Source organism: Lathyrus oleraceus, chromosome 3 (genome assembly GCF_024323335.1).
Source record: "Lathyrus oleraceus cultivar Zhongwan6 chromosome 3, CAAS_Psat_ZW6_1.0, whole genome shotgun sequence".
NCBI lineage: Eukaryota > Viridiplantae > Streptophyta > Magnoliopsida > Fabales > Fabaceae > Lathyrus > Lathyrus oleraceus.
The window spans coordinates 436,386,922-436,392,425 of NC_066581.1; the positions used below are offsets into that span (position 1 = coordinate 436,386,922).

The 5,504-nt window shown below is 36.3% G+C and overlaps 1 long non-coding RNA gene across 2 annotated transcripts; it reads left to right on the plus strand.

Moving 5' to 3' along the window:
- Nucleotides 1–2,748: 2,748 nt before the first annotated feature.
- Nucleotides 2,749–4,796, plus strand: LOC127128076 (uncharacterized). Of its 2 annotated transcripts, XR_007805660.1 has the most exons (4): nt 2,749–3,851; nt 3,959–4,043; nt 4,219–4,296; nt 4,374–4,796. It is a non-coding gene; the product is annotated as an uncharacterized LOC127128076 (long non-coding RNA). The 2 variants fall into 2 exon arrangements; XR_007805661.1 differs by lacking the exon at nt 4,219–4,296 and having other exon boundaries at nt 2,750–3,851.
- Nucleotides 4,797–5,504: the final 708 nt, after the last annotated feature.

A 5,504-nucleotide genomic window follows, 5' to 3' on the forward strand; every position in this document is an offset into this window, starting at 1 on the left:
CCAACGAATCGATTAAATGGTACGAATAAAGTGAACATTAATTCTACGAATTAAAATCTACCTAAATGTGGATTAGGATCACAATTAATCAAATGGAAAATTACCAATCTAAATTCAAGAATCAAATCTAACGACTATGATTATACAAATCAAATTGGGTGAAAATTAATCCAAGGTCTAACCGTGGCAAAATCCATCATTAACCATATCAATCCAAATAAAATCACAAAAAGGAAAATATCAAGACTAAATGACCAAAAATCTAATCATGGCAAGGTTAATCAAATCAAGTAAATTATGGAACATTAAGAAGAATTACAACTAGTCTAAGAAGTGATTAAATCTAATTTCTAATCTAATCACCTAATCTAAATTTATGTTAGTTCCTAATTACCAAAAATCAATACTTAATTCTAATATTTCTAAAAAAAACTATGAATTAGCATAACCAAATCTAAGGAGCCTTAATTTTAATCAGCAACAAGAAAAATCAGAAAAATGGGATTAACAATAATTAATCCTCACTAAGCAAAAGCTTAATGAGGGATTAAGAAACAAAAACAAAGCATGGGTCATGGGTGTGATCCGTTGGAAAGGGTGGAAAATTTTACCTTGTACCCCTACAATTAACCCCATACCCCTACAAAAATTTAAAAATTCCCATTTTAACCTTAATTGGTTTTAACCAATTTACCATTTCATTTTTACCATTCAGTTGAAAATTGCAAAAATTACACTTTGACACCCCTCGCACCGGAACTCCTGCAAACAGACTTCCGGTATGTATTTTTCCAAACCGGAAGACTTTAGGAAAGACTTCCGGAACACACAAAAAAGCAAACCGGAACACTTAAGGAAAGAGTTCCGGTTCATATAAAAATTTTTTGCATACCGAAACTCTTTGGAGAATTGTTCCGGTATGCATTATGTGTGTTCCGGAAGTCTTTCCTAAAGTCTTCCGGTACGTTTTTTTTTTAATTTTTTTTTTTTTTTTTACAGAAATGGAAAATCTTCCCAAAATATGTGTAGATACTACTGATGCGTTTATGACGACGGAAAGATTTGGTACACGAGAAGAGGTTATCAGATGGATTAAAAAGGTTGGAATCGACAATAAAGTAACTGTTATTATCAGTCGTTCAGATACTGAAACGGGGAAGAGAGGGAGAAGTAACAAAATAATATTTGGTTGTGATAAAGGTGGGAAACATAAGATTAGTGATAGTGGTACCCAAAGTGCGTCCAAGAAATGTGGATGTCCATTTAAAATCAGGTCGACTCCGACGAAAGATGGATCTGGTTGGAAGATTGATGTAAAATGTGGGTTACATAATCATGGTTTACCTGATAGATTAGAAGGTCATTCGTTTATTGGTAGGTTGACCACAGATGAGAAGCAACATGTCGCTGATTTGGCAAAGAGACATGTAGCACCTAGAAACATTTTGCTTTCCTTGCAAGACAAGTTTCCTGAGAATGTCACTCGGATTACGCAAGTATACAAGCATAAGAGTGTGATAGAAAAAGAGATAAGAGGTCCAAGGAGTGAGATACAACATTTGTTTAAGCTTATTGAGGATGCAGGATATGTGTATTGGAGTAGAAAATAGGATGACTCGGAAGTGGTGAGAGAGATATTTTGGGCACATCCTGATTCAGTTAAGTTGTTGAATATATTTCCGATTGTGTTAGTTATGGATAGCACCTACAAGACAAACAAATATAGACAACCTTTGTTTGAAATTGTTGGCATGACATCGACTGAGTTGACTTTTGCTGTTGGATTTGCGTATATGGAGTCTGAGCAAACAGAGAATTTTTGCTGGGTATTGGAGAAATTAAAAGAGTTGTTTGTGAAGAAAGACATTTGTCCACAAGTGATTTTGACAGATAGAGATCTTGCTTTGATGAAAGCAATTGAAGTTGTGTTTCCCAACTCGATTAATTTGCTATGTAGATTTCACATTAACAAAAACGTTGGTGCCAAATGCAAACAACATGTGGTGAATGACCTGCAAAAGACGATAGACACATTATGGATGAAAGTTGTCTGGGCTAGTGATGAGGTTGAGTATGGTCAGCGGTTGCATCAACTTGAGCAAGCATGTGTTGATTATAGTGGATTTATTAATTATGTGAAAGACACATGGTTGACTCCACACAGGCATAGATTTGTTGGAGCATGGATTAATCGAGTCCTACATTTGGGTAACACAACGACTAATCGGTACGTCTTATAATTTTGTATGTGTTATTTTTATATTTGATATTATTTTTATGTTTTTTTTATGTGTTATTTTGAATATCTGATATTTTCCCGGAACACTTTCTTAAAGAGTTCCGGTATACATCATCCAAACCGGAAGTCTTGAAGAAAGTGTTCCGGTATACAAGTATACAAACCGGAAGACTTTCTAAAAGACTTCCGGTTCAGTGTCCCTTAAAGACAACAAACCGGATCTCTTTAGAGAAGTGTTCCGGTATACAATTATCCAAACCGGAAGACTTACTCTTAAGTGTTCCGGTATACAACGCAAAAACGCCAAATATTTGTCTTCTCCGGAAGTCTTCAACGAAAATGGTAAAAAAATTTTGAAAGGGAAAATATACCCTATTTATATGAGGGTATTTTGGTCAATTTTTTTTTAATGTAGGGGTATGGATACAATTGTAAGAGTATATGGTAAAATTTTCGAGAGGGTGTTGTAAAAAAAATGCTTGGGCTTGAAGCCCAAGCTTCTAACCATGCCAAACGGCTCCATGTGCCAAAACCCGGATTCCAACCCGCCTCCATTCTTACAGCGAAAAATCTAGCTTAAACAAGCATTCCGTATCCAATTCATCATCGTCCCCAACTCGATTTCGCGCCGTCAGCATTAGGGAGAAAGAATCAAGACACCATTTCCAAAAGCTCAGGTCGATGAGCAGCGCCGTTCCCTTCACCGTGTTTCAAAGACTTCGTGTTGTCTCTCTCACGAACAGAATAAAGGCTTCGCGGGCTTTCAGAACAACAACGCGGCGCCGAAATCTTCACCGTGTCTCGATGGTTCCAAAATCAAATTCTGGATTTGAATTTCAACAATTTGAAGTCCGATTCAACTCAATCTCCATGTGAGCGTGAAATTAAAGGGGACGAAATCGAAACGAAGCAAAGGGAATTTACCGATTCGGAGGAATTCGTTCTGATCTACTTCTTGCGTTGAGCTTCCGTGTTCGTTGTGGAGTAGCGTTGCATTGAGGGTGACGTCGATCTTTTCCGGTATTTTTTGTCTCGGTTCTTTTTCTTTTCAAGCTTCTTCTTCTACGGGCACCTGTCTCTATTCCTCTTTCTCGATTCTTCCTGTTATGCGTTGTTCTGGATCACTCTCCGTCTTCTTCTCGATCTTTTTCTTTTTTGACTACTGTTGTGAACCTTGTTATGCTTCTGCCGTATGATTGTGGTGAGAATTGTTGCGTGTGAATGGAAGGTTGGTGGAATATTGGGGTAGGTTAGAGGTGATTGCAGGTTCCGTGAGTGGGAGGAAGAGAAAATTGTCCAGATGGTGAAGTGTGAAGCCGTGTGAGAAGAAGAGTGGCTTTGTGAAGAAGTTTTTTTGTGTGGAGGTGGTTTGTTGAAATGATGAGGTTGAAGAAGAGAGTTCAATTCCTGAAGATGATTTCTGTTATGGTCAGTTGGGGAGGTTATGAAGTTTGTTAGGGATTTCGGTTGGAGGTTGGTTAGACTTTATTCAATCTGTTATTGAAAGTTGTTTGAGGATTGTGAGCAGTAGGAGTTTTTGTTTTGCAGGGTGTAGAAAAGAGGCTCTGTTAAGGGTTATTGTTTTGAGGCTTTTTCGGTTTATTTTCTCGAGGTTGGTTTCTGTTTGTGATGAGAAGGGTTTGTTAGTGAATTTCTGTTTTGTCGGTTAGAGTTTTTTTTCTTAAGGTTGGAAGCTCACTTATTCTATTGTGATTGCAGCAGTGGATGGCTACAGATTTGACAATGAAGAAGTAACATCCGTCTACGTGAGAAACCTGCCTGCTGATATTTTCCTACACATTTGGTACATTTCTTTGCACTCTGAAGCTTCATATGATATATTCTATAGCAATTCAAGATAACATATAGCTTTTATAGCTTACTGCTAGGAGTATCTCTTCTATCCCATTATTGGACTGGTTTTCTTGAATGTCTTATAGTCAAAATAGACCGATGATGATCACCTTTTGGTCTTGCAGTCAAACTAGAGGAATGACTTATTTCCATCATCATAAAATAAGCCTCTTGATCCAGGAACAAAGTGGTGGATACTGCATGTATGCAAATTGATAATGAATTGAATTGCAGCTGTATTGGGTTTGTGCAATTGATGTGTATTTGGCCCTTTTTGCAGGTTTGGAGTCGGTATTGGATTTCATGAGCTTGGCTTTGGATGCTTGGAATGGCTAGGATCGATGGTGTAGTCTTATGAGAAGTGAAAGGCTTGACATTTCTATGCTTGGAATGCATGGACCCGGTCCCCATTGGCTATGTGAAGTTATATGGATTTGATGATTATGGAGCTATTTTTTAGAGTTTAGATTTATTTTGTATAGTTGGTTTATCTAGTGAATTTAAAATGAATGTATGTGGTTGAATTGATATTTGTATTTCTGTATGGTTTATGTATGGATTGAAACTTTGAATGGATTTTAGAAATCCAATGTATGGTTGAAATTGTATGTAGGAATTTACTGTAATTTTGTATGTAGTTCATGGTTTTAGTTTTGAAATGTAATTAGGATTGGAATGTTAATGGATGAGAGTTATTAGGGTATTGTGAATGGTGCAATGGTACATGAAATGGTTTATAATGGTTTATGGTTGTAAATGTATGGTTTAACACTTGGTTTGAATGGATTTGGTCTGGATTAAAATGGTTATGATAAATGGATTTTTGGTTTTAAATGTGGATAATGGTTGGGTTTGGAAAAAACTGGATATTGAAAATGGGTTATGGGTGTTGATAATTGGATTAGGGATATAATAGAGTTTGGACTTAACATGGGTTTGCACATAGCAAATGTTAATTTTTTGCTGAGTTTCTAATATGAAAAAAAGAAATGGGCCGACACGCGAACAACACACCCATGGTCCATTAGGAAAACGATCCATTAGGAAAACGATTCCACAAATCAACTTGAGTTTCCACATTAACTCGAATTATCTGAATCAACTCGAATTTTCAAATTAACTTGAACTATCCAAATTAATCTTGAATTATTAAAATTAATCTTGAATTTTCAAATTAACTTGAATTAATGATCAAATGGTTATGGATACTTATGCTGAATGCAATGATCAAGTATGGTTTCACACGGAAATAAATCCAAATTTGAACACATGATGACATAACCATAATCAGAGACTATCATAATATGCACCATGGTGGATGGTTGCCCTTGACTGAAAATGGATATGATTGGAAAACCCAATGTTCTTAAACCAAATAAAACATGCCAAATTCCAAAGCTCGAAGTCCGAT